Raw genomic sequence first — 10,288 nt, 5'->3', positions numbered from 1 at the left:
TGCAGTACTACCAAGGCCGGCGTCAGTACCCAGCATACCCGGGCAAGTGCCGGGGCCCACAGCTCCTGCGAGGGCCCACAGCACAGCTGCCAGAGGCCAGAAGCAATGAGCGCTTCCATCAATACAGATGGAAGCGCTCATTGCTGGAGCGCAGGGATCTGGGTCCTGTCACTCACCGCTCAGCTAACTGCGGTCCTCCCCTCCTTCAGGCCGCACTCTGAATGGTGAAGCAGGAAGACTTCTCCCTGCTCCACCATTCAGCCTGGAGGCACGGATCACGCTGCTGGCCTGTGTGGGCGGAGCCTGCAGCCCAATAATATGCATAATCTCCACCCACACAGTGCTGCAGAGCGATCTATGTCTGCAAGGGAGAGAGGACTGTGAGCTTGAGGAAAGCGGCAAGGTGAGTAGTTACTGTGTTTATTTGTTTTTAATACAGAGGGGGCACAGAGGACTTTATTACTATGGAGGGGGCACAGAGGACTTTATTACTATGGAGGGGGCACAGAGGACTTTATTACTATGGAGGGGGCACAGAGGACTTTATTACTATGGAGGGGGCACAGAGGACTTTATTACTATGGAGGGGGCACAGAGGACTTTATTACTATGGAGGGGGCACAGAGGACTTTATTACTATGGAGGGGGCACAGAGGACTTTATTACTATGGAGGGGGCACAGAGGACTTTATTACTATGGAGGGGGCACAGAGGACTTTATTACTATGGAGGGGGCACAGAGGACTTTATTACTATGGAGGGGGCACAGAGGTCTTTATTACTATGGAGGGGGCACAGAGGTCTTTATTACCATGGAGGGGGCACAGAGGACTTTATTACTATGGAGGGGGCACAGAGGTCTTTATTACTATGGAGGGGGCACAGAGGTCTTTATTACTATGGAGGGGGCACAGAGGACTTTATTACTATGGAGGGGGGACAGAGGTCTTTATTTCTATGGAGGGGGCACAGAGGTCTTTATTACTATGGAGGGGGCACAGAGGGCATTTCTATTATGGAGGGAGCACAGAGGGCATTACTACTCTGTAGGGGGCACAGATGGCATTACTAATGTGAAGGGGGCATAATGGTAATTTCTACTATGAAGGGGGAACAGAGCCAGAGGGCATTACTACAATGAAGGGGGCACATTGGTCATTATTACTCTGAAGGGGGCACAGTGGGCATTATTACTGTGAAGGGGGCACAATGGGGATTTCTACTATGAAGAGGGCACAATGGGGATTATTACTATGAAGGGGGCACAATGGGGATTATTACTATGAAGGGGCACAATGGGGATTATTACTGTGAAGGGGGCACAGATAGGGCATTACAACTGTGAAAGGGGCAAAGAGAGGGCATAACTACTGTGAGAAGGTACAATGTGGGCATAACTACTGTGATGGGGCACACATCTGTACAAAACTACTGTGAAGATTGTACAATAAGGGCAATACTACAATTTTTTTTAAGTACTGGATGGGGGGGGGGGGATGCTAGAGAAAGGAACCGCCCCGGGTGTCAAACACCGTAGGCACGCCACTGAAGCAGGGAACTTTGCTCCCCGCTCCACCATTGAGCCGCCAGCACTCCACAGCAGCAGCAGCGCGATGTCATCACACATTGTCCTGCTGTTCTGTGTAGGAGGAGGAGTGGGGCAGGCTGGGAATCAGCCTCCGCTCCTCCTACACAGCAGTGCGATGTGTCACAGTATCCTACTGCTGCTGATGGGGAGCGCAGATCATGGGAGGAGCCAGGTGACTGGGACGAGGAATATTTATTGTTCACTTTCTGTGAAGGGGGCACTGGGCACATATTTTGGCATATCCATTGTAAGAGGGCACATTTCTTGGCATATCTACTGTGAGGGGCACATTTCTTGGCATATCTACTGTGAGGGGGCACATATCTTGGCATATCTACTATGAAGGGGGTATATCTTGGCATATCTACTGTGAGTGGGCACATATCAGTGAGTAGACCTGAGGGACTGAAACACTGGGTAGAAAATAAAAGTAGGCACATAAGGACTGATTCACATATATCCGCTCTGTAGCATGTTCTGTGTAAGGTATTTAATCTATAATACATGCAGTTTCATTGCTGTAAGCGCAGTGCAAAATGCCACAAGGGGGCGCACTGGGACTTTATCGCCCAAGGGCCCAGATGAACCTGGAGCCGGCCCTCAGTACTACTCATGTATTACTGTAGATGATGGTCCAAAAGATTCCCTTTAAAGCCAATAATTGGAAACTGTGACACTGAAAATGTCTGATCTGTAGGCAGCATGTTATAGAGCAGGAGGAGCTGAGCAGATTGATGTGTAGTATTGTGATAAAAGATTTAGTAAAACTTTTATACATTTAAGTCCTAAGATAGCAGTCAATCACTGATAGGACTGTTCACTGGACTCCTAGGCTCAGAAGGAGAAAAGATATAAATTACAAGTTTTACTGGATCGTCTCCCATAAAGCTATATATCAATCTGCTCAGCTTCTCCTGCTCCAGAACATGGTTCCATTCAGTAATTCTTAACATGACGGGTTCCCCTAAAGTAAATCTTATATGAATTCTCTATAGAGCAACTCCCAGCTATCAGGGAAGGGCAGGCAGTGACAATAACAGGGAATGGCAGGCAGTGGAAGAACAAATATTCCACGGCTCTTGTAGGCATCATGAACAGGATGACCGGCTCCTGTAATTCCGTTTATGGTGCTGGAGATAGCAGCAGCAGGGAACAGAATTTCCCTAAGTCTGTTAAACATTACCTGAATCGTAACGACATTCAATTCTCTAATATATAAGCAAATGTTCACCAGCCTTTGGCTTGAGACGGCCATATGTCTGCCTTAAAGGGGTTGTTTGAGTTATATGACTTATGGTAATGTGGCTTATAACTTACTTAAAAATACTTTTGTAATTTACTCTTTTCATGTATTATGCCGTGTTTCTGCAGGGCCGATGCAGGTCACGTGACCCCCAACCTCATCCACCAGTCTCCTGTGGTGACGTTTCGTGTACAGGCTTATCCCTGGCACAACATGTCTCCTCTGACAAGCAAAAGCATTCATCGCTCATATGCTTTTTTATTGCGGCCTGTATGTGAAACCATCCACTTCAATTGGTCAGCAAAAAAAACAAAGCAGAAATGGCTCCGTGTGCATTCTGTTTCCGTATCTCCGCATGGCTGTTCCGCAAAAAAGATAGAAAATGTCCTATTCTTGTCCATTTTGCGGACAAGGATAAGCATTGTTACAATGGATTTGAAGAAAAACGGATGCAATACGGATGTCACATGGACGTCATCTATATTGTTTGCGGACCGCAAAATACATATGTTCGTGTGCATGAGCCCTAATGGTATATTCATATGTGCTGGCAAAAACATGCTCCCTCATTATTTAACATCTAGTTAGTAGGCACTGGAGAACATAGCATGTGAGAATGCACCACGGATGATGTCGGTCTTTAAAGATCAGCTGCTGGGTGCCTGCTAATATCCGTGGTCAGCAGTAATGCCGACCGTGGACATTTAATCCCTCAGATATTTTCCTTCCTCACTTTGAAGTTGGTAAATTCTAAACAAATAGACCCCACCCCAAGAACCCTCCCAGATCATACAGGGCCACCCATTTATGGGAGGATTTACACAAGCCCCACCCATTTTGGTTAGGTGAGACCAAATTTGCATGGGCTGTCTTTGAAAATTAGGGACAGCTTTGGACCATTGGAAATTATGCTCTAATACTGAACTACTGTGAGCAGTGGCGTACGTAGAAAAGTAAGGGCCCCATAGCAAGGATCAAACCAGGCCCCCCAAAAAGGACAGAAGGGTTTCCACCTAAACCCCTTTCAATGACCCTTGGGCCATTTTTTCCACTGCCTCATTTGCTAAAAGTTGTTCCTTTAGAGGGTAGAGTCCTGACCAAGTTTTTACCCCCAGTAGAAGAGGAGATGATCCCAACTGGGCCCCCTCTTGCCCTGGGCCCCATAGCAGTCACATAGTCTGCCACTATGGTAGTTACACCCCTGACTGTGAGAGGAAGGAGGGTAAGAGCACAGAGAGCCACAGCAGCACAGTAGGTATTATTGGATGGAGTCTATTTAAGAAAGTTGTTTTACAGTTCAGATTCAAATGTGCAATAAGAAAAAATGTCTACACCCTCTAAATACAGATTTTCTAATCCTATAGGTGGTGTGAAATTAGACCTCCACCAGATTTATCACAGGGGCTCAGGCTGATGATAAATCTGGTGCAGGGGTAGACATGTTTGTCTAACTTTATACCACCTATTGGTTTGCTTAGTTGGAGATAGAATTTTACATCAGAAATGTGGTGCAATTTTGGTGCAAAATGACACAGATTAGTGACAACCCCTTCTTAATGTCATCACGCCCCATTCACACCTTCTCCAAATTTGCCACATTTTAGCAAAATTGACATCAAAATCTAAGCGCACTAACATTGGCAAATGTGGACCACCTGTGTGCGTTTCTGTAAGGACTTCTTTACATCTGCAATGGAGGGTCCATTCAGGGCCTTCTTCACAGATTTCATCAAAAACAGTGGAGAGAAAAGTCCTACATGCACTAAACAAAGGACACCTGGATGGAAACCATTATAGTCAAAGGGATCTGTTTGGCTCATTTTGGGTCAGTTAAGTGCCGAATTCAACACTTCTGTTATTTCATTTCCACGGATGTCAATGAAACCGGTGCGAAAGAGGCTTTACAAAAAAACTGTTTAGAAGGTTATAGGAGTGTAAGACTTAACCAAGGTAATGTTACGTCACAATGTCCATAAATAAAATATAGCAATTGCAGTATGTTGGAAAGTCAGTGACAAATTGAAGATCTGAAGATGCATAACTTATCAAAGGAACAATGAGCATAAATGGTTAAGCAGGCCATCTAGAGACAAAGAAACCCTCAAAAGAACAAAGCTATTTGACATTCAGCCACCTGGTAGGATGCACTGTAACGTGGTGGCATATTGGCTGACCTCCAGAATCACAGGGGACGTGGAAACATTTCATAAAGTGCTGCCCCAGCATTAACACATAATACATTTTGTACAAGCCTGGTCAAGCGTATGTCCTCCAGATTTATATACCGTATACTGTAAGTGAAACCAAGGCTGTATTTTAAAGCGTTTTTTCCAGGTTAGGCCTGTTTTACACTAGCTTTTACCATCTCCGGCGGCCTGGAGATCTCTGGATCCGACACTGCTGGAAGCTACCTGAAACCCACTGGCCCAATTCACTATAACGGGGACTGGCGGAGATCTCGCAGCAACCCCCGCAAACATGCTGAGAATCACCACAAGCAGCGGTTTTCTTCCAGCCAATTCTCTGGGTGAGGCCGGTTCTCCACCGGTCCCCATTATGGGACTGAACGTTGATGCGCTAGTGGAACACACTGTTCCCTGCCAGATCCCCCCCCCCCCAAAAAAAAGCAGTGTGAAACAGGACTTACAGATATTAATGACTCCCGATAGGTAATGGATATCGGATCAGCAGGGGTCCAACGTCCGGAATCCCCACCAATCAGGCTTGAGTGATGGATGTGTCTCCCTTAAGGAAGCGGCACAGAGTAATTCAAGGAACGGGAGAGGACGCTGTAATTACACTGCACCGCCACAAAGTAGATGGCATACAGGTAGTTACTGAAGAGGATGCACACTCATGCAAGTGCCACGGGCCATTCTAACAGCTGATCAGCGGTGGTGCTAGACAAGCACAAAGTAGAGAACAAAATCCAAACAGAATCTTAACTTCCCATGATGCTGAGGGTTTGAGGCTTGAGGTCCATGGCTGGGATTTGCAGCTGTTATACAAAGTGACCCAGTGCTGGGTTTGTGAACTGTTCTTTTATTTGGGGGGCTGACAAGGGGTTCGGTTGACACCCTGAAATAAAATAATAGAGATCAATACGGTACTAAGGAAAACCATGGATAGCATATTGTGACACCACAACAAAGGCCCAAATGACACACTCAGCGGGGCTTCACTGACACTCCCTATACATTTATTAAGGCTTCATGCAAACAATCGTATTTTGTGTCCGATCTGCATTTTTTGCGGATGGCACATGGATTCATTAAAAGCTATGGGCCTGCAAAAAATGCAAACAGCATAGTATGGAACATGTCCTATTCTTGTTCAACAATAGGCATGTCTATAATAATAATTACTTCATCATGAAGCGCATTCCTTTGTATGTAGCGGGCACAATGACGGGGAACGGCGATTGCACCACCCCTCATCATTGAACCCATCAGATGCCGTGTTCATTGCTGATCGCGGCATCTGACATGAACATTAAGACCTTTCAGGGCTTAATCCAGTAAAAAAAAACATACCTTATCCATGATCCTTGATCGCCGAGAGGCCATCGCGGCCATCTTGATTGAAGACTGATGTGATGACGTCATCACTCTGGCCGAGCGCAGTGACGTCATCCCTGATGATGTCACCGCGTTCGTCCAGCGTAGTGACGCACACATCACTGCGCACGAGATTTTGCACGGTTTCCGCAATCAAGGTGGCCGCGAAAGCCTGTTCGCGTACAAATGGATGAGGTGAGTATGTACCATATTTTTTGCCCCATAATACGCACTTTTTTCCCCCCAAAAGTGGGGGGGAAATGGCATTATGGGCGAATGCTGCCATTTTTACATCGGTAACGCTGATACCTCGCCGGCTGCAATGCTGCACAGCGCAGCGATGTATCAGCGGGGAGGGAGGAGGGGCTGGAGGCTGGCAATTCGCGGCGGGGCCCGGTGCAGTCACTGTACTCTTACACCGGGCTCCGCCACTCACAGCGGTATACATATCTAAACAGTAATCCTTAACCTCGAGCAACTTTAACTTTAAAGCAGCGCTATCCTGTTTACCACCTTACAATCAAGCTCCGGTAACAGGCAGACCAGGCGGCGTAACGTCACTCACTCACGTCACGCGCCTGCTCCTCCCACTTTATAATTGAAGCAGGCGGAGCAGGCGCATGACGTGAGTGAGTGACGTTACGCCGCCTGCTCTGCCTGTTACCGGAGCTTGATTGTAAGGTAGTAAACAGGATAGCGCTTAAGGACCGGGTCATTTTTCACCTTAAGGACCAGACTGATTTTTGCAAATCAGACATGTGTCACTTTATATGGTGATAACTTTAAAACGCTTTTATTTATCCAGGCCATTCTGAGATTGTTTTTTCGTCACATATTGTACTTCATGACAGTGGTAAATAGGAATTAATATATTTCTTTTTTTTTTTTTTAAATACCAAATTTACCAAAAGTTTGGAAAAATTCGCAACTTTCTAAATTTCAATTTCTCTGCTTTTAAAACAGATACTGATACCTCATATAATAGTTATTACTTTACATTTTCCATATGTCTACTTGATGTTTGGATCATTTTGTGAATGCCATTTTATTTTTGGGGGACGTTACAAGGCTTATAAGTTTAGAAGCAAATCCTGAAATTTTTCTGAAAATTTCCAAAACCCATATTTTAAGGACCAGTCTGAAGTCACTTTGTGAGGTTTACATAATAGAAACCTCCCAAAAATGACCCCATTTTAGAAACGACACCCCTCAAGGTATTAAAAACTGATTTTACAAACGTTGTTAACCCTTTAGGTGTTCCACAAGAATTAATTGAAAATGGAGATGAAATTTGAGAATTTTACTTTTTTGTCAGATTTTTTTTCTTCCCGCTAACAAAGTAAAGGTTAACAGCCAAACTAAACTCAATATTTATTGCTCTGATTCTGTAGATTACAGAAACACCCCATATGTGGTCTTAAACTGCTATATGGCCACATGGCAGGGCACAGAAGGAAAGGAACGCCATATGGTTTTTGGAAGGCAGATTTTGATGGACTGGTTTTGTGACAGCATATCCCATTTAAAGCCCCCCTGATGCACCCCTGGAGTAGAAACTCCAAAAAAGTGACCCCATTTTAGAAACTACACCCCTCAAGGTATACAAAACTGATTTTACAAACTCTGTTAACCCTTTAGGTGTTCCACAAGAATTTATTGAAAATGGATATGAAATTTCAGAATTTCACTTTTTTGAGCAGATTTTCCATTTTAATCATTTTTTTCCGCTAACAAAGCAAGAATTAACAGCCAAACTAAAGTCAATATTTATTGCTCTGATTCTGTAGTTTACAGAAACACCCCATATGTGCCCGTAAACTGCTGTACGGGCACACGACAGGGCGCAGAAGGAAAAGAATGCCATATGGTTTTTGGAAGGCAGATTTTGATGGACTGTTTTTTTGACACCATGTCCCATTTGAAGCCCCCCTGATGCACCCCTAGAGTAGAAACTCCAAAAAAGTGACCCCATTTTAGAAACTACACCCCACAAGGTATTCAAAACTGATTTTACAAACTTTGTTAACCCTTTAGGTGTTTCACAAGAATTAATTGAAAATGGATATGAAATTTCAGAATTTCATTTTTTTTGGAAGATTTTCCATTTTAATCATTTTTTTCCGCTAACAAAGCAAGAATTAACAGCCAAACTAAAGTCAGTATTTATTGCCCCGATTCTGTAGTTTACAGAAACACCCCATATGTGGTCGTAAACCGCTGTACGGGCACACGGCAGGGCGCAGAAGGAAAGGAATGCCATATGGTTTTTGGAAGGCAGATTTTGATGGACTGGTTCTTTTGACACCATGTCCCATTTGAAGCCCCCTGATGCACCCCTAGAGTAGAAACTCCATAAAAGTGACCCCATCTAAGAAACTACACCCCTCAAGGTATTCAAAACTTATTTTACAAACTTTGTTAACCCTTTAGGTGTTTCACAAAAATTAATTGAAAATGGATATGAAATTTCTAAATTTCACTTTTTTGGGCAGATTTTCCATTTTAATAATTTTTTTCCGCTAACAAAGCATAGATTAACAGGCAAACTAAACTCAATATTTATTGCCCTGATTCTGTAGTTTACAGAAACACCCCATATGTGGTCGTAAACTGCTGTACGGGCACACCGCAGGGCGCAGAAGGAAAGGAATGCCATATGGTTTTTGGAGGGCAGATTTCACTGGGATAATTTTAACTTGCCATGTCACATTTGAAGACCCCCTGATGCACCCCTAGAGTAGAAACTACAAAAAAGTGACCCCATTTTGGAAACTACGGGATAAGGTGGCAGTTTAGTTGGTACTATTTTATAGTACAGATGATTTTTGGTTGCTCTATATTACACTTTTTGTGAGGCAAGGTAACAAAAAAATAGCTGTTTTGGCACTGTTTTTATTTTTTGTTATTTACAACGTTCATCTGACAGGTTAGATCATGAGCTATTTTTATAGAGCAGGTTGTTACGGACTCGACAACACCAAATATGACATTTTTTACATAATAAAGCATTTTTGAAAAAAATTCTTTTTTAGTGTCTCCATATTCTGAAAGCCAGTTTTTTTTTTTTTTTTGGGCGACTGTCTTATGTAGGGGCTCATTTTTTTCAGTATGAGATGACGGTTTGATTGGTACAATTATGGAGTGCATATGACTTTTTGATCGCTTGCTATTACACTTTTTGTGATGTAATGTGACAAAAAATTGGCTTTTTTTACACCGTTTTTTATTTTAATTTTTTTACGGTATTCACCTGAGGGGTTAAATCATGTGATATTTTTATAAAGAAGGTTGTTACGGACGAGGCGATACCTAATATGTATACTTTTTTTTTTTAAGTTTTATACACTAATATCATTTTTGAAACAAAAAAAATCATGTTTTAGTGTCTCCATAGTTTGAGAGCCATAGTTGTTTTTTTTTTTGGGCGATTGTCCTATGTAGGGGCTCATTTTTTGCAGGATGAGGTGACGGTTAGAATGTTACTATTTTTGGGGGCATGCGCCTTTTTGATCGCTTGGTGTTGCACTTTTAGTGATGTAAGGTGACAAAAATGGCTTTTTTTGACAATGTTTTCATTTTTTATGGTGTCTATCGGACGGGGTGGATCATGTGATATATTTACAGAGCCGGTCATTACGGACGTGGCGATACCTAATATGTATGTTTTTTCTTTTCTTTTTTTCTATCTTTTATTATAAAATCAGGGGAAAGGGGCGTTTTTTTCTTTTATTAACTTGAAACTTTTTTTTTTATTGAAAACACTTTTTAAAAAAAACAACTTTATTTCTGTCCCACTCTGGGACTTCAACTTTTGGGGGTTTGATCCCCTCTACAATGCATTACAATACATCTGCATTGTAACGCATTGCCTGTTAGTGTATTACACAGAGTAATACACTA

The sequence above is a fragment of the Bufo bufo genome, chromosome 2, assembly GCF_905171765.1.
Source record: "Bufo bufo chromosome 2, aBufBuf1.1, whole genome shotgun sequence".
Classification (NCBI taxonomy): Eukaryota; Metazoa; Chordata; class Amphibia; order Anura; family Bufonidae; genus Bufo; species Bufo bufo.
Note: the sequence above shows the minus strand (reverse complement) of the source record.